Consider the following 27517-nt stretch of genomic DNA (forward strand, 5'->3'; position numbering starts at 1 on the left):
CATGGGAGCGCGGTGTGCATAAGATGAAGAACCGGCCGAGGTCAGTGATGGAGTGGCGGTGCGGACATCCTGCCGCACCGATGGGTGCAGCGAGGATGCTTGCTGCTCGTTCCCCGCCGGGCCGGTGGCGACGTTGGCGGCGGGAGACGGAGAACGACGAGGTGGCCCGCCGACGGGAGCCGTCTGAGCAATGCGGGCGGTGAGGGCAGCCCGGCGCTCAGCTCAAGCGTGGCGAGCGTCCTCCATGGAGACGGCGGAGCGACGGATCGACGAAAAGGAAGCTACGACGCACCCCTACCTAGCGCGCCAACTGTCGTATGTGGGGTTCCGGCAACACCCTTAAGGTTCGAACTCTAGGGTGCGCGCGAAGTTCTTTCCCTCCTACCGATCCACGCCCTAGCTCGCTAAGATCTCAAGGACGAACTCGACGAACATGCAACACAGAAAGACACGAGGTTTATACTGGTTCGGGCCACCGTTGTGGTGTAATACCCTACTCCAGTGTGGTGGTGGTGGATTGCCTCTTGGGCTAATGATGAACAGTACAAGGGGAAGAACAGCCTCCTGAGGTTGAGGTGTTCTTGTGCTCTGTGGACTTGTGGATGAGAACTCTATCAGTTCACCCTTGGTTCGTTCCACCCCCTCTACTGTGGTGGCTAGCTCTACTTATATAGGCCCTGGTCCTCTCCCCAAATATTGAGCGGCAAGGGAGCCAACAATGGCGGGCGAATTTGAAAGGGGACAACTCGTCCAAGCTATCCTGTCAAAAGTGATCTTCGCCTGCTAAAGGCTCTGGTGATGACGCCGTGTTGGGCTCCACGGTGACCTCCGTCTTGCCGTCCTACTGGTCTTGGTCTTATTGCACTGATATGGAAACCTTTGCCTGATGCCTCGGTACTCCACGCCTGCGCCTGCCGCGTTAGCACCAAAGAGGAGACAAGGACGCTGCGCGCGCTAGCGCCTGCCTGGCGCCCACCTGATGTCGGTCGTCATGGCTCGTGTCACGAGAGCCTCGTGAGGTTTGCCCCGCCTTGATATCTCTGCTCCTCGTGAGCCGGCATGGCTAGACCGCTCCTGAGGAGGTCTTGCATCGTCCGCCCCGCGAGGCTTGGCCCCTCGCGAGGGCCTTGATTGCCTTGTGGATGAAGATGGGTCGTAGGCAGGCAAGTCTGGGGACCCCCGTTCCCAGAACGCTGACAGTCGTAGTACAGGATAGCCACTGAGTCAAAGCTGGCTTGCTGCAGTTAAACTCCACCACCACTTTGTTGATATTGATGCATATGTAGATAGTTCTGATGTAAGTCTTGTTGGGTACATTTGTACTCACGTTTGCTTAATTTATGTTTTTGCATAGAGACTTCAGTCTCACTAGTAGTTTCGCGTGGACTTCGACGTTTAGCTTGTTACCTCAGCTACGATCTTGTACCCTTGGGAGGGTCGTGTAGATAGTCGGGCTTCTCAGCCTTTTTCATTTGTAGTTGTCTGTACTCAGACATGTTATGCTTCTGTTGCATGTATGCTCTGTATGTTGGGTCATGTGACCCATGTTTGTAATATCTGACCCCTCGGAGCCTATTGAATAAATACTTTGAGTCATAGAGTTTTGTTGTGATGCCATGTTGTACTTACACATATCGAACATATTGTGTGTATGTTATTGAAATGCTTGATATGTGTGGGATCTGACAACCTACTTGTTTATACTTGGTAGTCTCTCTTACGGGAAATGTCTCCCAGTGCTTCCACTGAGCCATGGTAGCTTGCTACTGCTCTGGAACACTTAGGTTGGCCGACATGTGTCCTTATTAGTTCTTGTGCCTGTCCCTTTGGGGAAATGTCACGTGTTGTTCCTTTAAGTCCTTGTAGCTTGCTACGACTTGGGTTCATACGTTGATGACCGACATGTTCGTTGCTGGGTCATGTATGCCTCACTGGTGCGCGTCGGTCCTAAACAAACGGTTTAAAACCCCTTTCTGTGATGGCATTGGGAACCGTCGCCAAGTGAGTGTGTGCGATAGGGTGTCCTTCCCATACGACCCAGAAATCGTCGGGGATAGGCCCGCCTGGGACCCAGGCTAGGGCCATGTGTGATCGGGCGAGGCATCGAAACCCAAGCATTTCCGCAGGTATGGACATCCCACACGGTAATACGAGAAAGTCATTTCCGTAGGTATGTACATCCCACACGTTGAATCCCAGAAAAACATTTCCGTTCGTATGTATATCGCACACAGTCAATCCAAGGAATACGTTTCCGTTCTTATGTACATCCCACACAGTCAATCCAGGGAATAGGTTTCCGATCGGATGTACATCCCACACAGTTTTATGTATACGCTCGTGTGTGAAAGGTGTAACTATCACACACGCTCTACTTTGGTTAACTGTTTGCTTTCCTTAACTACATCACACAATATTTGATGTAGAAAACTGTGTGGCATTGGGCTATCCATCACAAGCGCTTTTACTGCCAGAACCGTTTGCAAAGTTCCATGACCGTCTGTCCTCTTTTTATTTTTGCCTATAATTTATTGTTCTAATTGGAAATTTTGAAATATGAAACGTGCAATTCAAATTCTCAGCACAATGGTTCAACAACGAATCCATAAATAAAATTGCCAGTACAATATGTTCAGTAATTACAGGATTAGGCAGCAATTAACTATGATGAACCACAGTATTTAAAGGAGGTAAAGGTGAAGAGACAAGTGTAAATCATGTTGAATGTCGACGGTGTTGAAGAAGCGGAATGCCCATAATGTGCCTTCCTGCATGCCGTAGGCACGAACCACTTTTGTCCAACCCCTTGTGACGATCGCCTGCCCATCCTTCACCACCTTCGGGAAGTCTTCTAGAGCATTATCATGGTAGCATGAATTATATACTTTAACCTTAGGTGCCTCCACTCCGGTCATGTAGTTTGCAAGGTAATCATCAGTAAATAACTTCAGAAACCATTGAAAAGAGAAAAATATCAGTTATTGGGGTCTAAAATAGTAACTTGTTGTGGGCAGGGGGAAAGGCAACACATTACTTACCATCCTAAAATTCACTATTGTCTTCGACAAAGTGTAAATAAAGAGCTTAATTCCAATCACCCATTTCTTTTGCCTAACAATCTTTCTTATTTTCCTCACTTGACGCTTGTTCATGAATATCTCATTGCCCCATACGTAAAAGGGATCGAAGCGTGGATCAGTACCGCTCATATATGTACCTACAAGCAACCAGTAGATGTTACAAGCTAAACTGAGATTGCACAAATGATATAAAATACAACTACCTATGTTCCTAAGTACAAGTATTTTTTTTTATATTTCAATATGAACTACATACGGATGTATATAGAATTATAGATATAGTTTAGATTAGAATCTAGATTCACTCATTTTGCTCCTTATGTAGTCTATATTGGAATCTCTAAAAATACTTATATTTAGGAATAGATGGTGTATAAGACGTTGGATGCAGCTAACCTCGACGGCAAAGAACAACATCGCCCATTGTAGCCTTGTGTAAGTACATGGAAAGCCAATGTTAACTACAACAGCGTTAACATCCACCAAAAATAGCAAATGGTAATAAAACGACAGCATCTGTAGTGATATCTTCATTTCGAAAGAGTAGCACGGTAGCAAAGGGACGGATTAAAAAATGGATACAACTTTTACTTGCAACAGGCTTCACAACATCCTAATTCATGTTTTGTAAGTTTGTAGCCATTGAAATACAACTCTTTAGAAATGGATACAGCTGTTAATTGCAACAGGCTTAATGGCCATTGAAACCGGTACTAATAAAATGCATTTGGCTGCACAGTGCAGGTGCTACCAGAGCAGATAATGGCCCAGTTGTCTATAAAAAGGTAGGAAAATAGCTCAAACATGTTAGGCATGTTTACTACAACATGCTTAATACATCGACAGTACAAAACATAGCCATTAATTGCAACTGGTATTGGTAAGATTGAACTGGTGGGTACATACTTGGTAAGTCCTGAGAGGTAATTGCTGGGGCACTTCATCTTGGCCAGAGCCCACCCAAAGTCAGCGGCAGCGGAGGCGAGCTGTTCCTCCGGGTCGAAGCGTGGATCAGTGCCACTAACAGGTGTACCTACAGGCAACCAGTAAATGGTAGAAGTTAAACTGCAATTGCACAAATGATGTGAAATACTGTAAGACATGGGATGGAGCTAACCTCGACGGCAAACAATAGCATTGGCCGTTATGACCCTGCGTAAGTACATGGACAGGCATGTTAAGTACAACAGGGTTAGCATCCACTAAAAATACCAAATGTGCAGCATCTCTAGTGATATGCTGAGTCATATATTGTACTTTTGTTGCTGGTATTGGTGAAATTGAGCTGGACATGGTAATATTTGAACATCACACAGTGTGCAGTACTGAAATAAACAAGGCACGAACATGCTTAATACATCAACCGTACAAATCAGAGCCGTTGCAAGTTGTATTGGTAAGATTTAGCTGGTCAGATCTTACCTGTTAAGTCCTAGGGGGTAGTCGCTGGGGGACTTCATCTGGGCCAGAGCCTGCATCATGTCGGCGGCGCAACGGAGGCGAGGTGTTCCTCCGGGTCAACACGCACAGCGGCCATCGCACCATGGACCGCCATCAGCTCCTGGCGGGGGGGGATTTGGAGGCATGAGGTTGTTTCGCAGGCGCCATTTAAGCAGTCAGGCCGGGGACGTGATAGAGATCGATGGTTACCTGACTGGATCCGAGCAGAACTAGATGTGGTTGAAGTTGTGGTTGCTGTGGCGGCGGTTTGAGATGCCGGTAGGGGGCGCGAGGGAGGGGGGATACTGAGGGGAAGGGGATATGGTTGGAGGAATAAATTCTGAAATCGCGCGCCTAATGAAAATTTCGGTGCGAAACTTGAAACTTGGGCGGGGGGAACACACAATGCAGACGAAGCGTGTAAAATACTCATGTGCGTGAAAAAAGAAAGTTTGCAGATCCCGTCTCCAAAAAAATGTACACATGTACTTGATTTTTTTGGTCAATGGTACGCCTGGTTTATGCGGAAATATCGCATAGGTAACTGACTTATGGGTCATTAACGCAAAAAACACAGACGGGTACGGCATAGAAACCATGTGTTTTGTGATCTTCTAATGATTAACGCAAAAAAACGCACACGGGCGCAGATGCTAATCAATGCTCAAAGCCCTCAAAGGATGCTCTTACCGACATTGTACGTTAATACTACAAACTTAAAGTACTACTGCTAATTTGCTCTAATACTACAAACTTAAACTACTTCTCACATGCTGCCATCAGGGCATGCTGGCCAGACGACGGTGTTCTCCTTCCCGGTCTTGTAGGCGACAACCCACCGTGCTTCAATCTCCGCCAAGCTCTCCCCACCACGGCGTGCGGCCTCTTTTTTCTTGCAGCGGCGGGACTCTCTTTTCTTGACTGCTTTCTGCCTTTTCCGCTCCTTTTGTGCAGCTTTGGCCGCCTCTAGATCCACCACCCATTCGGCCATGGCAGCCTCAAAGTCCGCCCATGTAACTGTCTAGCTGCCGGCGGTGACGAACTCGGCGCGGCGAGATGCCATCACTTCCTTACCATGTGTGCGGTCGCGGGCGGCGAGGAACGCGGCGCGGCGGGATGCCATCGCTTCCTTACCAGTTACTGTGCGTTGTGGTGCCATTGACGACGCCTGGAGAGAGCTCTGGGATGGAGGGGCCGGGCAGCCGTACAGTGCGGTGGTATTCAAGAGCTCAACGACAAACGACAACAGAAATTTGGCTTCCCTTACAATTTTGCTCGTTCATTATTGCACACGGTTCATCTCCGTTGCTTCCGGGAACCGTGTGCGCTGAGCCTATTGTGTGTTGCGCTATGATTGGCCAGAACCCCAGCGACACGGATCGCGCATGTGCACCGTTGGATGCGCCGTGATCGAACGGCAATCCACGTCCCTCACATCACACTCGTGCACCTGTAGCTGGATTGGATTTATATGCGCTAAATGCCTAGAAAATGCACATAATCTCCTAATTATGGTAAATGAGGCCGGAAAATGCCAAATTTGAACACGGTGATTTGCAGGGTGTTTGTTCGTCGTAGAAAAAAACTCCAGGGCAAAGAACGAAGAAAATTTGGATTCCCCTTCAATCTTGGGGATTTCCCTCTCGAAAGCATGGAACTTCCTCGGTGATGGTTCGATTTATGAAGGGCGTGCATGACGACATAAGCAAAACCTTCTTAATTTTTTACCAGGGCATGGTGAGGTCATGCCATGGCACCATGCCAGGTGTCATGTTTTTTAAGCATTTATTTCATTTTTTCTATAGTTGAAAACCCAAGAAACAAACATTTGTGGTTGACTATTGCCACACATTTCATCGAAATATCTGTCCATTCCTTGTAAAAGGCATGAGAATTTACTAGATGGCACGAGCATGGTTTTCTAGGCCGTTCTTGTCGACCATTTCATGCATCAATTGTTTGAACTTGAATTATGCGCATTAATGTGTAGGAAATGCACATAATCCCCTAAATATGGCAAATGAACCCGGAAAAGTGCCAAATTTGAACACGGTGATCTGCAGGTTGTATGTTCATCGTAGAAAAAACTCGTGGACAAAGGACAAAGGAAATTTGGATCCCCCTTCAATCTTCGTGATTTCCCCCTCGAAACCATGAAACTTCCTCGGTGATGGTTCGATTTATGAAAGGCGCACATCACGACATAAGGAAAACATTCTCCAATTTTTACCAGGGCATGGTGAGGCCATACCATGGAACCACGCCATGTGTCATGTTTTCCAACCATGTGTTTCATTTTTGTATCGTTGTTAACCGAGTAAACGACGCGTTTATGGTTGACTATTGCCACACATTTCCTTGAAATATCTGCCCATTCCTTGTAAAAGGCATGAGAATGTACTAAATAACACGAGCGTGGTTTTCTAGACCGTTCTTATGCACCTTTTCATGCATCGATTGTTCGAATTTGAATTATGTCCATTAATGCCTAGAAAATGCACATGATCCCCTAAATATGGTAAATGAGCCCGACAACTGTCAAATTTGATCACGTTGCATTTGAGCGGTATGTTGATCGTTGGGGAAAAACTGAATGACAAACTAGGACGGAAATTTGGATTCCCCTTCCATCTTGGGGATTTTCCCTATCGAAAGCATGGAACTTCCTCGGTGGTGGTTCAATTTATGAAGGGCGTGCATGACGACCTAAGCCAAGCCTTCTCAAATTTTTACCAGGGCATGGTTAGGTCATGCCATGGCACCATGCCAGTCATCATGTTTTTCAAGCATGTATTTCATTTTTTCTATAGTTGATAACCCAACAAACAAACATTTGTGGTTGACTATTGCCACACATTTCATTGAAATATCTATCCATTATTCCTTGTAAAAGGCATGAGAATTTACTAAATGGCAAGAGCATGGTTTTCCAGGCCGTTCTTGTGGACCCTTCCATGCACCGATTCTTTGAACTTGAATTATGTGCATTAATGCCTAGGAAATGCACATAATCCCCTAAATATGGCAAATGAACCCAGAAAAGTGCCAAATTTGAACACGGTGATTTGCAGGTTGTATGTTCATCATAGAAAAAAACTCGTGGACAAAGGACAAAGTAAATTTGGATCCCCCTTCAATCTTGGTGATTTCCCCCTCGAAACCATGAAACTTCCTCGGTGATGGTTCATTTTATGAAAGGCGTGCATGAGAACATTTTTACCAGGGCACGGTGAGGTCATACCATGGCACCACACCGGGCGTCATTGATGTCTACTACACAACCTTCTTCTTGTAGATGTTGTTGGGCCTCCAAGTGCAGAGGTTTGTAGGACAGTAGCAAATTTCCCTCAAGTGGATGACCTAAGGTTTACCAATCCGTGGGGGCGTAGGATGAAGATGGTCTCTCTCAAGCAACACTACAACCAAATAACAAAGAGTCTCTTGTGTCCCCAACACACCCAATACAATGGTAAATTGTATAGGTGCACTAGTTCGGTGAAGAGATGGTGATACAAGTGCAATATGGATGGTAGATATAGGTTTTTGTAATCTGAAAATGTAAAAACAGCAAGGTAACTAATGATAAAAGTGAGCGAAAACGGTATTGCAATGCGTTGAAACAAGGCCTAGGGTTCATACTTTCACTAGTGCAAGTTCTCTCAACAATAATAACATAATTGGATCATATAACAATCCCTCAACATGCAACAAAGAGTCACTCCAAAGTCACTAATAGTGGAGAACAAACGAAGAGATTATTGTAGGGTACGAAACCACCTCAAAGTTATTCTTTCTGATCGATCTATTCAAGAGTCCATAGTAAAATAACACGAAGCTATTCTTTCCGTTCGATCTATCCTAGAGTTCATACTAGAATAACACCTTAAGACACAAATCAACCAAAACCCTAATGTCACCTAGATACTCCAATGTCACCTCAAGTATCCACGGGTATGATTATACGATATGCATCACACAATCTCAGATTCATCTATTCAACCAACACAAAGAACTTCAAAGAGTGCCCCAAAGTTTCTACCGGAGAGTTAAGACGAAAACATGTGCCAACCCCTATGCATGGATTCCCAAGGTCACGGAAGCCGCAAGTTGATCACCAAAACATACATCAAGTGAATCAATAGAATACCCCATTGTCACCACAGGTATCCCACGCAAGACATACATCAAGTGTTCTCAAATCCTTAAAGACTCAATCCGATAAGATAGCTTCAAAGGGAAAACTCAATCCATTACAAGAGAGTAGAGGGGGAGAAACATCATAAGATCCAACTATAATAGCAAAGCTCGCGATACATCAAGATCGTGCCGAATCAAGAACAAGAGAGAGAGAGAGATCAAACACATAGCTACTGGTACATACCCTCAGCCCTGAGGGTGAACTACTCCCTCCTCGTCATGGAGAGTGCCGGGATGATGAAGATGGCCACCGGTGAGGGATCCCCCCTCCGGCAGGGTGCCGGAACAGGGTCCAGATTGGTTTTTGGTGGCTACAGAGGGCTTGCGGCGGTAGAACTCCTGATCGAGGTTATGTTCTGGGGGTTTCTGTATTTATAGGAATTTTTGGCGTCGGTCTCACGTCAGGGGGGTCTCTGAGTGGTCCACGAGATAGGGGACGCGCCCGAGGGGGTAGGGCGCGCCCTCCACCCTCGTGGACGGCTCGGGACTCTTCTGGACCAACTCTTTTACTCTGGGGCTTCTTTTCGTCCATAAAAAATCCACAAAAATTGGCAGGTCAATTGGACTCCGTTTGGTATTCCCTTTCTGTAAAACTCAAAAACATGGAAAAAACAGAAACTGGCACTGGGCTCTAGGTTAATAGGTTAGTCCCAAAAATCATATAAAATAGCATATAAATGCATATAAACACATCCTAGATGGATAATATAATAGCATGGAACAATCAAAAATTATAGATACGTTGGAGACGTATCAAGCATCCCAAGCTTAATTCCTGCTCGTCCTCGAGTAGGTAAATGATAAAAACAGAATTTTTGATGTGGAATGCTACCTAACATATTTTTCAATGTAATTTTCTTTATTGTTGCAAGAATATTCAGATCCATAAGATTCAAGACAAAATTTAATATTGACATAAAAATAATAATACTTCAAGCATACTAACCAAGCAATTATGTCTTCTCAAAATAACATAGCCAAAGAAAGCTCATCCCTACAAAATCATATAGTTTGGCCATGCTTCATTTTCGTCACACAAAATGCTCCCATCATGCACAACCCCGATGACAAGCCAAGCAATTGTTTCATACTTTAGCATTCTCAAATTTTTTCAACTTTCACGCAATATATGAGTGCAAGCCATGGACATAGCACTATAGGTGGAACAGAATATGATGATGGAGGTTGTGTGGAGAAGAAAAAAATGGTGAAAGTCTCACATTGACGCGGCTAATCAACGGGCTATGGAGATGCCCATCAATTGATGTCAATGCGAGGAGTAGGGATTTCCATGCAACAGATGCACTAGAGCTATAAATGTATGAAAGCTCAACAAAAGAAACTAAATGGGTGTGCATCCAACTTGCTTGCTCATGAAGACCTAGGGAATTTGAGGAATCCCATTGTTGGAATATACAAGCCAAGTTCTATAATGAAAAATTCCCACTAGTATATGAAAGTGACAAAATAAGAGACTCTCTATCATGAACATCATGGTGCTACTTTGAAGCACAAGTGTGGAAAAAGGATAGTAACATTGCCCCTTCTATCTTTTCTTCTCTTTTTTTGGGCCTTCTCTTTTTTTTGGCCTTTCTCTTTTTTGGGGACTTCTCTTTTTTTATTTGGCCTTTCTCTTTTTTATTTTTTTATTTTCTCACACGGGACAATGCTCTAATAATGATGATCATCACACTTCTATTTATTTACAACTCAAGAATTACAACTCGATACTAGAACAAAATATGACTCTATATGAGTGACTCCGGCGGTGTACCGAGATGGGCAATGAATCAAGAGTGACATGTATGAAAAATTATAAATGCTGGCCTTGCCACAAATATGATGTCAACTACATGATCATGCAAGGCAATATGACAATGACGAAGCGTGTCATAATAAACGGAACGGTGGAAAGTTGCACGGCAATATATCTCAGAATGGCTATGGAAATGCCATGATAGGTAGGTATGGTGGCTGTTTTGAGGAAGATATAAGGAGGCTTATGTGTGATAGAGCGTATCATATCACGGGGTTTGGATGCACCGGCGAAGTTTGCACCAACTCTCGAGGTGAGAAAGGGCAATGTACGGTACCGAAGAGGCTAGCAATGATGGAAGGGTGAGAGTGCGTATAATCCATGGACTCAACATTAGTCATAAAGAACTCACATACTTATTGCAAAAATCTACAAGTCATCAAAACCAAGCACTACGTGCATGCTCCTAGGGGGATAGATTGGTAGGAAAAGAACATCGCTCGTTCCCGACCTCCACTCATAAGGAAGGCAATCAAAGAACACTTCATGCTTCAAATTTGTCACACAACGGTTACCATACGTACATGCTACGGGACTTGCAAACCCCCTGTGCGGAGTAGCTGCTTCTTCTTCTTCTTGGGTATGGCCTCAGGTGGGTACACAGTGCCTTGGTTGTCGGGGCCTTCGATTGCTGCAGCTTGGAAGGTGCGCTCAAGGGAGCACACCGCATCTCTTTCTTCGCAGGGGACTGTGATGATTCTATCGCTTCCTGGCATTTTGAGGACGTTGTAGCTGTGGTGGGTCACTGCCATGAACTTGGCTAATGCCGGATACCCAAGGATGGCCTTGTACGGCAGACGGATGTGGGCGACGTCGAAGTCGATGAGCTCGGTGTGGTAGTTGTCGCGCTGGCCGAAGGTGACAGGGATCCGGACCTGCCCTATCGGGGTGGTGGAGCCGTCGGTTACTCCTGAGAAGGGCTTGGTAGGCTGCAACTGATCGTATGGCACTTGGAGGCTGTCGAATGTCTCGACGGATAGGACGTTAAGCCCTGCGCCGCCATCGATGAGGGTCTTGGTGACTTGGACGTTGCTGATGACAGGTGAGTAAAGCATCGAGAGGGCACCAGCAGTCGCCGCACACTTGAGTTGGTCCGCCGAGCTGAAGGTGATGGCGCACTTGGACCACCTGAGCGGGCGCGTGGCCTCAAGCCTGGGGAGAGTCGCATTCACTTCGCGACCAAACTTCTTGAAGATGCGCTGGGAAGCTGGGGCCTGAGCGCCGCCCAAGATGCAAGCGATGGCGCGCGGCTCCTGGAAGCCCCCAGCCCCTCGTCCTGATGGTGGTCGTCGTTCCTTCTTGGTGGTGGCAGCAGCGGAGGGAGACTAGCATTGCTCTGACGGCGGTCCTCGCGAGGCTGGTCCCTCCATGCACCCTCACGAGGCCTGTCGTGCCACTCCTGGCGGGGGCCGCGGTCGTCCCAGCGTCCTCCACCTCGTCCTCCTCCTCGGCCGTAGCCCCGGTCATTGTGCTCTGGGCGTCGATCGAAGCGTCCACCTTGAATGGCCCTGAGCTCTTGAAAGTCGTTTGGGTTGTGGCTGTGTACGTTGTGGAAGGTGCGGAACGGACGGCTGCTCTTGGACGACTCGGGGTGATCCCGGCCGCGCTTCATGTCTGGCTCCGCCGCAAGCACGGCCACCCCCTTGCGCTTCACGTCCTTGGCCTTGGCTTTCTTCTCCTCTTGGTCGATAGCAGGGAGCTCGAGGAGGGAAAGGCGCCCTTCCTCAGCTCTTGCGCACTTGGTCGCCATGTTGAACAGCACCAGAGCCGTGCATAGCTCCTCGTGCATGGTGAGCTCCTCCTTCATCTTGATGTCACGGACGCCATCAGAGAACGCTAAAATGATGGCCTCGTCCGTTATCTTAGGGATCTTGACGCGAACGCTGTTGAAGCGCTGGATGTACTTCTGCAAGGTCTCTCATGGTTGCAGCTTGATGCGGTGCAGGTCGCCCGTGGCCGTAGGGCGGTCGCGAGTGCCCTGGAAGTTGGCAACAAAGCGGTCGCACATCTCACCCCAGGAAGAGATCGACCCCGGGGGCAAGTTCAGGAGCCACGAGCGTGCACCGTCCTTGAGAGCCATGGGGAACCAGTTCGCCATGACTTCCTGGTCGCCGTTGGCCGCCTCGATGCTTAGCTCGTAGAGCTGCATGAACTCCGTAAGGTCGGGGGTGCCGTCGTAGCGAGGAGGCGGGTCTGGCTTGAACTTGCCCGGCCAGATGACGCTACGCAGCTCTAGAGTGAAGGCACGGCAGCCCGCTATGGCCACCGGGGCCCTTTGCAGGGGCGGAGCCTGCCCTTGATGACCGCGCACCGCCACCGCGGGCGGCACGCGGTCTTGTCGTGGTGGCGCCGGGAGCGCAGGAGCGTTTTCTTGTGGCCGGGGAACTTCTTGACAGCTTCCTTATTCTCGCGCGGGCGCCCGGCGCGGTGGGTCGCGACGGGGGCCCGCGCGCCTTGGCGCTAGGGCATCGTCTTGGTGCGGAGGTGGCGGAGGCGCCCCATGGGCTACATCACCCACAGCTGGAGGAGGGCGAGGTAGTGAGAGAGATGGGACAGGCGAGCCCCCAGCGGCACTGATGAGCTCGGCGATGCGGTCCAGCTAGTCCTCGTAGAGGTCGTCGACTGGGCGGTAGCACAGGAGCTCGCGTGCCATGAGCAGCGCAGCTTGCGCGTCCGTGGGCGCGCGACGAGCGTGAGATGGTAAGCCAGACGGAGTCAGTGATGGGGTGGCGGTGCAGCCGCCTCGCCGCACCGAGGGGTGCAACGAAGATGCTTCCTGCTCGTTTCCTGCCGGGCCGGTTGCGGCGTTGGCAGCGGGTGATGGAGAACGACGAGGAGGCCCGCCAACAGGGGCCATCTGAGCGACACGGGCGGCGAGGGCGACCCGGTGCTCGGCGCAGGCTCGACGTGCATCTTCCATGGATGCGGTGGAGCGGTGGAACATGGACCGATGGAAGGAAAGCTTTAGCGCACCCCTACCTGGCGCGCCAAATGTCGGATTTCATGTTCCGGCAAAACCCTTAAGGTTCGAACACTGGGGTGCGCACGAAGATCTCTCCCTCCCTTTTTCTCGCTCACTCACCTTGATCTCAAAGCTCAGCTCGTCGAACTCGAAGAACAAGGGACACAAGGGTTTATACTGGTTCGGGCCACCGATGTGGTGTAATACCCTACTCCAGTGTGGTGTGGTGGATTGCCTTGTAGGCCGAGGATGAACAAGTACAAGGGAAGAACAGCCTCCTGAGGAGAGGTGTTCTTGAGCTCGATGAGCTTGTGTGTGTGAGGATGGAATGGATCCGATCCAAGGTGAGTTGGGGCAGGATCAGTTGCCCCCCTACGGTGGTGGCTAGTCCTATTTATAGAGGCCTGGGTCCTCTCTCCAAATATTAGGCGGGAAGGGATCCCACAATGGCCAATTTGTAGGGGCCAGCTAGTACAAGCTATCCTGACAAAAGGTGGTCTTCGCCTGCAAAAGGCTATGGTGGTGACGCCGTCCTGGGCTCCACAGTGACCTCCGTCCTGCCGTCCTGCTGGTCTTGGTCTTGTTGCACCGATATGGAAACCTTTGCCTGATGCCTCGGGACTCCTCATCTGCGCCTGCCTCTTTAGCACCAAAGAGGCAATGGGTACTCTACGCCCGCTGGCGCCCGCCTGGCCTTGTTCGTCACGGCTCACGGCATAGGAACCTCACGAGGTGCCCCTTGCCTTGATCTCTCCGCCCCTCGCAAGCCATCCTGGTGAGGCCGCCCTCGAGGAGGTCTTGTGTCGTCCGCCTCGCGAGGCGTGGCCCCTCACGAGGGTCATGAGTGTTTGCTGATGAAGATTATTATGTCATTCATCATCATACAACTAGGGTTTAGACCACAACATATGACCTCGAGGTATATCAACTCTGTACTGATACTCCATCAATATAACAAGAGCAGGACGTAGGGTTTTACCTCCATCAACAGGGCCCGAACCTTGGTAAAACATCGTCTCCTTCGTCCATTATTCCCCTTAGATCCAAGATCCATAGCTCGGTACCCCCTACCCCGAGTTCTGCTAGTTTTAACACCGACAATGATGCTTTTATTGAGAGTTTTGATGTGTGACCGGCAAAGGATCAATGGCTCCCCTTTAGATAAACTACGACGTCGGCATCTCCATCGCCGTTTCGACTAGTCACCTTGGATCGACCGAGGACTGCGCTCCGTCTCAAATTGTCATATTCAAACAAGGGCCTTCATCACATCAACTGCGATCTCTATCAAGATCGTGGAGGAATCATCCATGGAGCTCGGGGGCTCAACGTCAACATTGCCCTCAAGCAATCGTGCTATTTTTCTGGACAGCAAACTTGTATCCGCCACCACCGCCTCCTCGAGCCTCTCTTCGATGATTGCTTTGATGGAATTGTGCGTAATTGAGTCTACAACAACCCTGCAAAATTTTGTCGTGTTCCGATGGAGGAATCTCTGTCGATCTCTGATATACTGGAGCCCTGTCGAATCTGGACAGGAATCTGGACGAGTTTGGAGTGTGGTGTCCAGCGTCTATCTAGGACGTCCTTTGGAAGATCCAGCCGTTGATCGGCTTCAGAATTCCTATATCTCCAAGCCCTCAAAATTTCAGCTCGATCCGACCATTCAAACTCCGGAAAACTTCCGATGAGTGGATCAATTTTCGGACTTGTTTCTGCGCGAATATGAATCCGACCCGATTTCATCTTTCTTCATGAACGGGATATTGGACATCTTTTTGGAGGATTCTCTTTCTAGGGTATTGTGTTTTGTTTTCAAACATATGCTCACCAATTTTGCTCCTGTTCGGAGGTAATCTTCACCGTCGCGCCTGTGTCAAACCAGCCCGACAACGTTGCTCCACGGCTACCGACCTGCGCTAGATGGGTCGTCGCTTCATCGAGCCAAGCTCAACCTTATTGGACCATGAAAGTGCAACTAATCCCCGGGTGGTTTTGGTAACTCATAACAACATATAGCTCATTGAACTAATATCCATTCAAGTTAAATATTTCAGAAAGTTCAATGATTGGCATGGCATGGACTAGAGATGTGGATCCCTCAAAATGCTAAGGACACATATTGGCAAAAGCTCAAGACTCTTCATTTATATTTTAGTGATCCAAGATCACATTGAGTCCATACGAAAGCCAATACTATTAAAAGGGGATGAGGTGTTACTTAATGGTCTACTTGCCCAAAGTGCTTACTGATATTGCTCCAAAGCCATCAACCACTTTCTCATTTCCAAATATGTCCGAAACTCAAAGTCAAACTCGGCACCACTGATTTGATCTATCCTGCGCCACCGAGTTCACTTGACATAGCCACAGCCAGAAACCCTAACTTCTAGGTCACACCGATGCGGATCTCGGTTTCACCAAGATGGGCCTACAAACTCTCTGTTGGCTGTTGCAATTATTTCGGTCTCACCAAAATGTGCAATCGGTCACACCGAGTTTGCTCGACCAACTCTCTGTGTTGCTCCTTGCTGAACTCGTTCTCACCGAGTTCAAGCAATCAGCTTCACCGAGATGACGTTTTTCCCTAACCCTAGCACATCGGTCCCACCGAGTTGTTCCAGTCGGTCCCACCGAGATTCTTAACGTTCACATTTTGAACTAAATCGGTCTCACCGAGTTCTTCTTTTCGGTCTGACTGAGTTGGGTCAAATATGTGTAATGGTTGGATTTTTTGTGGAGGCTATATATACCCCTCCACCCCCTTCTCCATTTGTGAGAGAGCCATCAGAACGTGCCTACACTTCCAGCCTACAGTTTTTGAGAAAGAACCACCTACTCATGTGTTGAGATCAAGACATTCCAATCCAACCACAAGAATCTTGATTTCTAGCCTTCCCCAAGTTGCTTTCCACTCAAATCATCTTTCCACCATATCCAAATATGTGAGAGAGAGAGTTGAGTGTTTGGGAGACTATCATTTGAAGCACAAGAGCAGGGAGTTCATCAACAACACATCATCTATTACCTTTTGGAGAGTGGTGTCTCCTAGATTGGTTAGGTGTCGCTTGGGAGCCTCCGACAAGATTGTGGAGTTGAACCAAGAAGTTTGTAAGGGCAAGGAGATCGCCTACTTCGTGAAGATCTACCCGAGTAAGGCAAGTCCTTCGTGGGCGATGGCCATGGTGGGATAGACAAGGTTGCTTCTTTCTGGACCCTTCATGGGTGGAGCCCTCCGTGGACTCGCGCAACCGTTACCCTTCGTCGGTAGAAGTCTCCATCAACGTGGATGTACGATAGCACCACCTATCGGAACCACGCCAAAAATCTCTGTGTCAGCATTGCGTTTGCACTCTCCAAACCCTTCCCTTTATGTTCATATCCAATGTTTTACTTTCCGCAGCTACACTCTTGGAATTGCATGTGTAGGTTGATTGCTTGACTTGTGCTAAGTTGCTAAAATCTACCCACAACTAAAATTGGGAAAAGGTTAGATTTTTATTTGGTCAAGTAGTCTAATCACACCCCCTCTAGACCTACTTTTGATCCTACAAGTGGTATCAGATCTTTGGTCTCCATTTGCCTTGATTTCCATAGTTTTGGTGATCATAGCCTTGGTTTCACAACCTAGGAGAGTATGGCGTCTAGCGAGGGAAATTATCACCGTAGAGGTCCTTACTTTGATGGTACTAATTTTGCTAGTTGGAAGCATAATATGAAAATGCAAGTTCTTGGTCATAACCCCGCTGTTTGGGCTATTGTGCGCATTGGCTTGCAAGGTTATTTCTTCGAGGATGGAAAAGAACCGGATCGTGAAGCGCCGCGGAAGAAATGAACATGTTGCAATACAATGCTCAAGCTTGTGATATTCTCTTCAACGGATTGTGCCCCAAAGAATTCAACAAAATCAGCCGCCTTGAGAATGCAAAGGAAATTTGGGATACTTTGGTTGATATGCACGAATGTACCCAGTCCGTCAAGGAATCCAAATTGGATGTGCTTAAAAGTCAACTTGACAAGTTCAAGATGAAGGATGGTGAAGGAGTCACTGAGATGTACTCTAGGCTTGCTCTCATCACAAATGAGATTGCCGGATTAGGAAGCGAAGAGATGACCGACAAATTCATATCAAGAAGATCCTAAGAGCCCTGGATGGAAAATATGATACCGTGTGCACCTTGATCTGAGTGATGCCCAACTACAAAGATCTCAAGCCAACGAAAGTCATTGCTATAATTGTTGCTCATGAGATGTCACTCAAGGATAAGGAAGAGCTCCACAACAAGTCTAGTGGTGCTTATAAAGCTTCATGTGATGCTCCTACAATATCAACTGAGAAACAAGTCTCCAATGAAGAATTGAGTTTAATGGTGAATAATTTCAACAAATTCTACAAGAACAGAAGCAAAGAGAGAAGTTCCAAGTCAAGGTCCTACAATGACAAAAGATCTTCTAATCGTGATTGCTACAATTGTGGAAGACCCAGACACTACTCCAATGAGAGTATGGCTCCCTACAAGAAAAGTTAAGATTCGCCTAAGAGGAGAAGTAAAACAGATGAATCACCACCAAGAGAGAGAAGGAGTAGAGATGATCCTTATGAACGAAGACCCTCTCGTAGAAGCAAGGAGTCAGAAAGGAAGGATAAGTCTGTCGGCGTTCTGGGAACGGCGTCCCCAGACTTGCCTGCCTGCGGCCCTCAGCGTGGCTAAGCCAGCAGGCCGTACGGCCCATCTTCATCAACAAGGCATCTGAGACCCTCGCGAGGCGGACGACGCAAGACCTCCTCCGGAGTGGCCTAGCCAGGCAGGCTCATGAGGAGCGGAGATATCAAGGCGCGGCAAAACCTCACGAGGCTCTCGTGACGTGAGCCATGATGAACGACACCAGGCGGGCGCCAGCGCGCGCAGCGTCCTTATTTCCTCTTTCGTGCTAAGGAGGCCAGCGCAGGCGAAGAGTACCGAGGCATCAGGCAAAGGTTGCTATATTGGTGCAACGAGACCAAGACCAAGAGGACGGCAAGATGGAGGTCATCGTCGAGCCCAAGACGGCATTACCACGAGAGCTTTTCGCAGGCGAAGACCACTTTTGTCAGGATAGCTTGTACTAGCTGTCCCCTTCAAATTTCCCCGCCGTTGTTGGCTCCCTTCCCGCTCGATATTTGGGAAGAGGACCAGGGCCTATATAAGTAGAGCTAGCCACCATAGTAGAGGCATCCCATCGTAGCTTGATCCAACCCGATCGAGATCCTACCCTAGCCACAAGAACACCTCAACCTCAGGAGGCTGTTCTTCCCCTGTACTGTTCATCATCAGCCCTAGAGGCAATCCACCACCACCACACTGGAGTAGGGTATTACACCACAACGGTGGCCCGAACCAGTATAAACCTCGTGTCTTTCTGTGTTGCGAGTTCGTCAAGTTCGTCCGCGAGATCTTAGCGAGCTAGGGCGTAGATCGGTAGAGGGGAAAGACTTCGCGCGCACCCTAGTGTTCGAACCTTAAGGGTTTGCCGGAACACCACATCCGACATTTGGCACGCCAGGTAGGGGTGCGCCGTAGCCTCCCTCGCGTCGATCAGTCGCTCCGTCGCTCCGTCGTCTCCATGGCAGACGCTCGCCGTGCTCGGGGTGAGCGTCGGGCTGCCCTCACCGCCTGCGTTGCTCAGACGGCTCCCGTCGGCGGTCCACCTCGTCGTTCTCCATCTCCCGCCGCCAACGCTGCCACCGGCCCGGCGGGGAACGAGCAACAGGCGTCCTCCCTGCATCCTTCGGTGCGGCAGGATGTCCGCACCGCCACTCCATCGCTGACCCCCGCCAGTTCTTCGTCTCAAGCGCGCCGCGCTCCCATGGAGGCGCAGGCCGCGCTCCTCGCCGCAAATGAACTCCTGCGCTACCGCCCCGTCGACGACCTCTATGAGGAGTGGCTCGATCGCCTCGCTGAGCTCGTCCGCGCCGCAGGGGGCTCCCCGGCGCCGTCCCTCTCTCGACCTCCCCATCGACCAGCCACGGGCGACGAGGCTCATGGCGTGCCTCCACCACCTCTACCCCAAGACGGTGCCTTGGCACCAAGGCGCGCGGCTCCACGGCATGATCCACCGCGCCCGGTGCCCGCGCGAGAAGAGAGAAGCTGCCAAGAAATCTCGCGGCCGCGAGAAGCTGCACCTGCGCTCCCTGCGCCACCTCGTCAAGACCGCGCGCCGCCCGCGGTGGCGCCGCGTGGACCTCGCCAAGACCAAGCTCCACCTCCGAAGCGGGCCCCGGCAACCACGGCTGGCTGCCGTGCCTTCACCCCAGAGCTGCGTAGCGTCGCCTGGCCAGGCAAGTTCAAGCCGGATCTGCCTCCTCGCTACGACGGCACCGCCGACCCCGCGGAGTTCCTGCAGCTCTATGAGCTGAGCATCAAAGCGGCCAACGGCGATGAAAAAGTCATGGCGAACTGGTTTCCCACGGCTCTCAAGGATGGATCCCGCTCCTGGCTCCTGAACCTGCAGCACGGCTCGATCTCCTCCTGGGACGAGATGCGTGACCGCTTTGTTGCAAACTTCCAGGGCACTCGCGACCTCCCGCCGGCCGCGGGTGATCTACGCCGCATCAAGCAACAACCAGGAGAGACCCTCCAGAAGTACATCCAGCGCTTCAACAACACCCGCCTCAAGATCCCTAAGGTCACGAACGAAGCCATCATCTCCGCGTTCTCAGACGGCATCTGTGACGTCAAGATGAAGTAAGAGCTTGCCATCCACGAGAAGCTCTGCACCTCCCAGGAGTTGTTCAACCTGGTGACCAAATGCGCAAGAGCCGAGGAGGGGCGCCTCTCTCTCCTTGAGCTGCCAGCCGTGGGCGCAGAGGAGAAGAAAACCAAGGCCAAGGACGTGAAGCGCAAGGAGGCAGCTGTGCTCGCAGCGGAGCCCGACACCAAGCGGGGCAGAGATCAGCCCGAGTCTTCCAAGAACAGCCGACCGTTCTGCGCCTTCCACAACCTGAACACCCACAACACCAGCGACTGTCAAGAGCTCCGAGCCATACGAGAAGGACGCTTCGGTCGACGCCCCGAGCGCAGCGACCGGGGCTACGGCCGCGGAGGAGGACGTGGAGGCGGATGCTGGGACGACCGTGGCCCGCGCCAGGAATGGCGCGACAGGCCTCGCGAGGACCGCTGGCAGGACCAACCTCGCGAGGGTGCCTAGAGGGATCAGCCTCGTGAGGATCGCCCCCATGGCAACGCCGGTCTTCCCCCGCTGTCGCCACCAAGATGGAACGACGACCACCACTAGGACGGGGGGGCTGGGGGCTTCCAGGAGCCACGCGCAATCGCCTGCATCTTGGGCGGCGCCCAGGACCCAGCCTCTCAGTGCATCTTCAAACAGTTCGCTCGCGAGGTGAACGTGGTGCTTCCCAAGCTCGAGGCCACGCGCCCGCTCAAGTGGTCCCAATGCGCCATCACTTTCAGCTCGGCAGATCAGCTCAAATGCGCGCCCACTGCTGGTGCCCTCCCGATGTTGTGTTCCCCAGTCATCAGCAATGTGCAGGTTACCAAGACCCTCATCGACGGCGGCGCAGGGCTCAAGGTCCTGTCCGTCGACACGTTCGACAACCTCCAAGTGCAATATGAACAGATCCAGCCCACCAAGCCTTTCTCAGGAGTGACCGACGGTTCCACCCCACCGATAGGGCAAGTCCGCCTGCCTGTCACCTTCGGGGAGCGAAAAAACTACCGCACCGAGCTCATCGACTTCGACATCGCGCACATCCGCCTGCCGTACAACGCCATCCTCGGGTATCCGGCCCTGGCCAAGTTCATGGCAGTCACCCATTGCGGCTACAATGTCCTCAAGATGCTAGGAAGCGGACGAATCATCACGGTCCCATGTGAAGAAAGAGATGCAGTGTGCTCCCTCAAGCGCGCCTTCCAAGCTGCAGCAATCGACGACCCCGACAGCAGAAGTGAGGGCCCCCTGGAGGCCATTCCCAGGAAGAAGCAGCTGCGCCGCGCAGGACCTCAGGAGGATGGCGTCGCGGTAGGAGTCTCATCAGGATCAGCGTCCGTCCCAAGGGCGCCTCCCTCTATCGCGTAGGAAAGCGCGCCCGGTGCCCTCCTCGGGCAGGGCTCGGGGGCTCTCTTCTAGAGGGCCTCAGACCTTGTCAACCTCACGAGGAAGGCGCTTGGGCACCACTTGGAGGCGTGCTTCGCGGCACGCTTCCCTCAAGAGAACACAGGGCGAGAATCGCCCACCACTCAGGAGTTCATCGCCAAGACCACCCAGGAACAACAAGACGCAAGAGCCATGCGCGGCGATAGCCGCTCACGAGGCGCAGCTCCCCATCCGGGCGAACATGCTGGGCTGCGTGTCTGCATCGACGTCCCAGGGCTCAACTGGGCTGCGTCTCAGGAGCGCTTCTGGCCTTCGCATGTGGGCCGCTGCGAGGGCCCGCCACATAGCTACGTTTGCATGCCCTTCGGCTTGCCGAGTGTGGCGTCGGCCTATCAGCGCAACATGCGGCGTGTCCTGGTGGCTCAGGAGGCCAGGTACCACACTGTCCTGGAGGAGATGGAGACGGTCTTCAGGGAACCTCCCGAGCCCCCAGAGCCTCCCGAGGCTTAGGGCTCCGGTGGCTCATGAGGAGTCATTTCTTCAACGCACGCCTTCAGCTACACCAACTCTACTTCGTCTACAGAACCAGGTGACATCTTTCAACCTCGTTTAGCTCGGAGCGCACCTCGGGCTGCATTATTCCCAGGCCGCATGGGTCCGTCCTTGTGGCATGTATCCCTTTTGTTTATGTCTTTAGCTTACCTTGCTGGGGGCGCCCCTCGGGCTGCATCATTCCCAAGCCGCTCGGGCCGGACCCGGTGGCATGTATCTTCCTGCATTTATCCATGTTGATCTGCTTTTCATTTTTAACCTGCCTACAGTTATCGCCTGCTCGATCATCGCCTCCCACGGAGCCTCACAGGCACGGCGCTGGTGCATGGGTCCGTCCCTGCCAGGTCGACAGATCTGAGCGGTCGAGCTCTGGCTAGCGGCACGCCCCGCGCACGTCACCTCACCAGGCCCTCAGTGCCTTCACCTCATCCAGAGCAACCAGCGGCAGGCTGACAATTGTAACGGCAAACCATGTTTCTTCTTGTGCCGGTTCACAGGGATCCCTTGGGAAGGATGGCAGGCGGCACTGCGAGTCTCCTTTTCTCGTGCAATTCTCTTGCGCGTTAAAAGGGGGCTCCTGAGCATCGCGACTCAGGAGCTCTTACTGGCTCTCTAGCCCTCACCCCCTGGCCTTGACCACGGCACGCGACCTGGCATACCAGCGGCGGCTGAGCTCGCTCGAGGGCCGGGACCTGAGGACATAGAGCACTAAGGAGGGCTTGAGGGGAAGGAAACTCGTATGGGCCGGCCTGGCTATGCCGCGCAAGTTGGCGCGTAGACCAGCGCACCGTCAGGAGTCGCCATGAAGTCAACAAGATAAGTCTCGCCCTCAGATCGGCTCAATGTTTGGGCTTAATGGCCGCTCATGCCTTGCCACAACCCCGATTCAGCCACGTTAACTCCCTTTCTCGCCTCACCATGGCTGCTTGAGAGCTAAGGGGGACCTCCTGAGCATCGCGCTTCAGGGGCTCTTACTAGACCTCGGGCCGCACACCTCCTGGCCTTGACCACGGCACGCGACCTGGCATACCAGTGACGGCTGTAGCCGCCTGGGGACCGGGACCTGTCAGCGTAGAGCAACAAGCTATCGCAAGGAAAGAAAGGGGGTACCGAGCCTTAACGGGACATGCGCCCACCAAGTTTTCATAACAAGGAAGATAAGTACAAAAGACATTGCAGATCCTTACATGCCCCCACAGGGTGATTCATGGTTCTTCGCAGGAAAAAAACTGATACTAAGGGGAATCCTATCTACACCCTTCCGTGGCGGACGGCATCATCAACAGTGGGCCACGGGAGGCCGGCGCCAACCCCATCCAGATCAGCGGCGGCGACGGCCAGACGCCGCAACCCTGCTCCGAGCGCGGCGAGAGCTCGAGGGCATGTAGCTGTCATCGCTCGTCTCCGGAGTCTCGTAAAGCTCAGGAGAGCTGCTGGACTCCCAAGGGTTGCTGCTGCTGGAGTGGCCGTGAGCGGAGCGCGCGTCAGCTTGGCGCTCCTCTCCGGAGCAGCACTCTAGGCGGCGGCCCTCGGCGTTGAAGACCTTGAAGAAGAGTGTGGAAGCATCATCGTAATCGAAATGGATCGCGAGGGCGCCCCTCGCGTGGCAGACCTGTGCGATCTCCCCCCGGCCACGGGTCATGAAGATCTTGCCGGTGGGAACCGCTTCGATCTCCGCTCCGGTCGTCGGAGCGCTGCAGTCGGCGTGCTGCAACCAGAGCTCGAGAGGCCCCCTCGGTGGCATCACGTCGGAGAAGAACCGCGAGAAGCGGACCCAGGAACTTGGAGGCATCGGCGCCCAGAGCACCAGCTCGCGCGAGGAGTCTGCGGCGTGGATTCCGCAGGCGACGGCGCGCGTCGCCGTGGCGCGGCAACCCCGGGCACGGCGCGGGTGGCGCTGCTCGTCGCCCCGTCCTCCTGAGCCCTCGGCTCGGGCGTACAAGGGTAGCGGATACCCCGGAGGAGGCCGCTCGCACCAAGGCCTTGTCACCACCTGCATCGCCGCTTCATCACGACGATGGATCGACCTCTTCTTTGGCGGAAGTGGCCCCGCATCATCACGGGGAGCATTTCCTTTCTCTTCAGTAGAAAACCTTCTAATAGGCGCCATTGTTGTCAGCAGTGGAGCGGGGAGGAAGAAGCAAGCAAGCAAGGAAGAGATGGGCGACGGGGGCTCCGCCCCCTCCTCCCCATTTATAGCGGAAGAAGGCCAACCGGCGTCTCCCACGATCGCAGGTAATGATGGTTTTCCTTGCATGTCCCAGGGACTTGTCAAGTCATGCAGTTGCCGAGGCAGCGTGGGGAAGTGGAGACGCCCACGTCCAATCAACCGCCACGCGTCAACCGAGGCCATAGGCTTTTGGGGCTCGTGGTGCTCCGAACTTAACCCTTGGCTTCGCCGCGAAGCCAAGCCCGAGCGCACCTTAGGCCCGGGGGCTACTATCGGCGTTCTGGGAACGGGGGTCCCCAGACTTGCCTGCCTGCGGCCCACAGCGTGGCTAAGCCAGCAGGCCGTACGGCCCATCTTCATCAATAAGGCATCCGAGACCCTCGCGAGGGTCCAAGCCTCGCGAGGCGGACAACGCAAGACCTCCTCCGGAGTGGCCTAGCCAGGCAGGCTCACGAGGAGCGGAGATATCAAGGCGGGGCAAAACCTCACGAGGCTCTCATGACGTGAGCCATGACGAACGACACCAGGCGGGCACCAGCCAAACGCCAACACACGCAGCATCCTTATTTCCTCTTTGGTGCTAAGGAGGCCAGCGCAGGCGAAGAGTACCGAGGCATTAGGAAAAGGTTACTATATTGGTGCAACGAGACCAAGACCAGGAGGACGGCAAGACGGAGGTCATCATGGAGCCCAAGATGGCATCACCACCAGAGCTTTTCGCAGGCGAAGACCACTTTTGTCAGGATAGCTTGTACTAGTTGTCCCCCTTCAAACTTGCCCGCCGTTGTTGGCTCCCTTCCCGCTCGATATTTGGGAAGAGGACCAGGGCCTATATAAGTAGAGCTAGCCACCATAGTAGAGGCATCTCATCTTAGCTTGATCCAACCCGATCGAGAGCCTACCCTAGCCACAAGAACACCTCAACCTCAGGAGGCTGTTCTTCCCCTGTACTGTTCATCATCAGCCCTAGAGGCAATCCACCACCACCACACTGGAGTAGGGTATTACACCACAATGGTGGCCCGAACCAGTATAAACCTCGTGTCTTTCTGTGTTGCGAGTTCGTCGAGTTCGTCCGCAAGATCTTGGCGAGCTAGGGCGTAGATCGGTAGAGGGGAAAGACTTCGCGCGCACCCAGTGTTTGAACCTTAAGGGTTTGCCGGAACCCCACATCCGACAAAGTCATCAAAGAGCTACACAACACAAAGACATCAAGCTCAAGTTGGTGAATTGGTATCTAGTTCTGACTTCGACAACTACTCCGAGAGAATTTATCAATCCGACTTCGAATATACTCAAGATGAAGGTGTTGCCGGTCTTGCACTTGTGTCATCCAACTCCTACAACATATTTGACTCACCAAATGAAGGAACTAGAAGATGCTTCATGGATAAAGGCCCTAAGGTATCACACCCCGAGTAAGTTGATTTCAATAGTAATGAAGATGATTTTCTAGGTGATGATGATTTACTTGTTGACAACACTACTGATGAAAATATGATGAAATTGCTATTAATCATGCTAATCAAGATGAAATGAATGATAATGATAAGAAGGAGATTGAGCGTCTAACTAAAGAACTAAACACTCTTAAGTTAGCACATGAAACAACCCTAGAGGATCATAGAGAGCTCCTAAAGACTCATGAGAAGCTACGCATCGAGAAGCGAAATTTAGAGTAAGAGCATGAGTTTTTAAAAGATATAAATGATGATCTTTGAAAGAAGAGTTCTTCTTATCTTGCCAAACATCTTCTCGTGTCTACTTATATGCCTCAAGTAAAATCTAGCAACAAGAGCAAGAAAGATTCTTCTTCTAGTAGTAACAATAATCATGTTAAATCCAATATTGTTGCTTCTAGTAGTTCTTTTGATTCCACTAATGATTCTCTTAGCCAAGTTACATTTCAGCAAGAAAATAGCTTATTGAAGGGAATTATAGAGAAAGGTGTTTACAAGAGCCTTGCCGGAAGTAAGCAATTTGAGGAAATTGTACGCAAGCAAGGAAGGCACCGGAAGCATCAAGGTGTTGATTTTGAATGAAAGTTCAATGCCAATGAAGTTGAGTGGGAAGAAGATTAATATCCCAAGATAAAGTTTGTTCCTCAACAAGAGAAGTATGACCCCACTTCTTTCAAGGGAACACAATCTCAAGATGATCTTCCACCACAAGACCACAAGCTAAAAGGCAAGGAAAAGCTTCAAGAAGAGATTGATTCATTTGAAGAAGCTCCTAAGGCCATGGTCAAGTGGGTTGCCAAGACTACATCAAGTTCTACTTCATCAAGTACGACTACAACTCCAAGGATTCCCATCAAGTTGATGTGGATCGCAAAGAAGAAGAACTAGAGAGTTCTTGAGGGTGACTCCACCAACACACTCACTCACATTCATTTTGGCAAGGACAAATGCGATCAATTTCCATATCTTGCACTAGTTCAAGGAGTCACAAACCCTATTGTTGACAAGACAAGGGACAAGGTCACCTAATGCCTTCATGGACATCGTCATATGTGTGTTTCACACTATGTCTATGGATATTCTTGTACGTTCCTTGTGGGACTAGCCCGTGTTGGTATTGAAAGTGCAACTCACTCCAATGGATTGTTCCAAATGATCTACTTCAACATTGAGAATCCACATCTTGAACACCTACATGAAGTCATCATCAACAAAACCCAAGGATAGTTCATCCCTCTAAGGGGGGACATCACATCTAGGGGGAGCTTTGCTCTAAAAATTGAGCTAAAGCAACTCTAATGACGTCAACACAAAAATGCTTTATGTAAAAGTGGTAACCCCACTTGTGCTTAAACGATAAGTATGACCTTTGATCAAATGTTCTCATTTGACTCCTAAGTCAATATACTCATATATAGATGGTCATCGCCAATTATTTGATAGATGCTAGAGTGTATGTGCATGCTTTGCCACATGTTTTATTTGGCATCTTATTGTGTGAGCATGTTGGTTGCATAATTTTCTCCATTCGAGGACATCCACTTGTTGTTTTGATTGTTTGGTTCTTTTTGGCCAAATGGATAGACAAGAATGCCTAAGTACCTCGTCTACCTATCTATGATTTTTCTCGTGTCAAACTCTATTCATGCTACATCACAAAGTTTGAAAAAGTCACTTTCGGACTCTCCGGGTGAGGAGCACTCGGAGCCACCAATCTGTCAAGGGCTTAACTTCAAAAACCTCTTA

Source organism: Triticum aestivum, chromosome 3D, assembly GCF_018294505.1.
Source record: "Triticum aestivum cultivar Chinese Spring chromosome 3D, IWGSC CS RefSeq v2.1, whole genome shotgun sequence".
NCBI classification, from domain to species: domain Eukaryota; kingdom Viridiplantae; phylum Streptophyta; class Magnoliopsida; order Poales; family Poaceae; genus Triticum; species Triticum aestivum.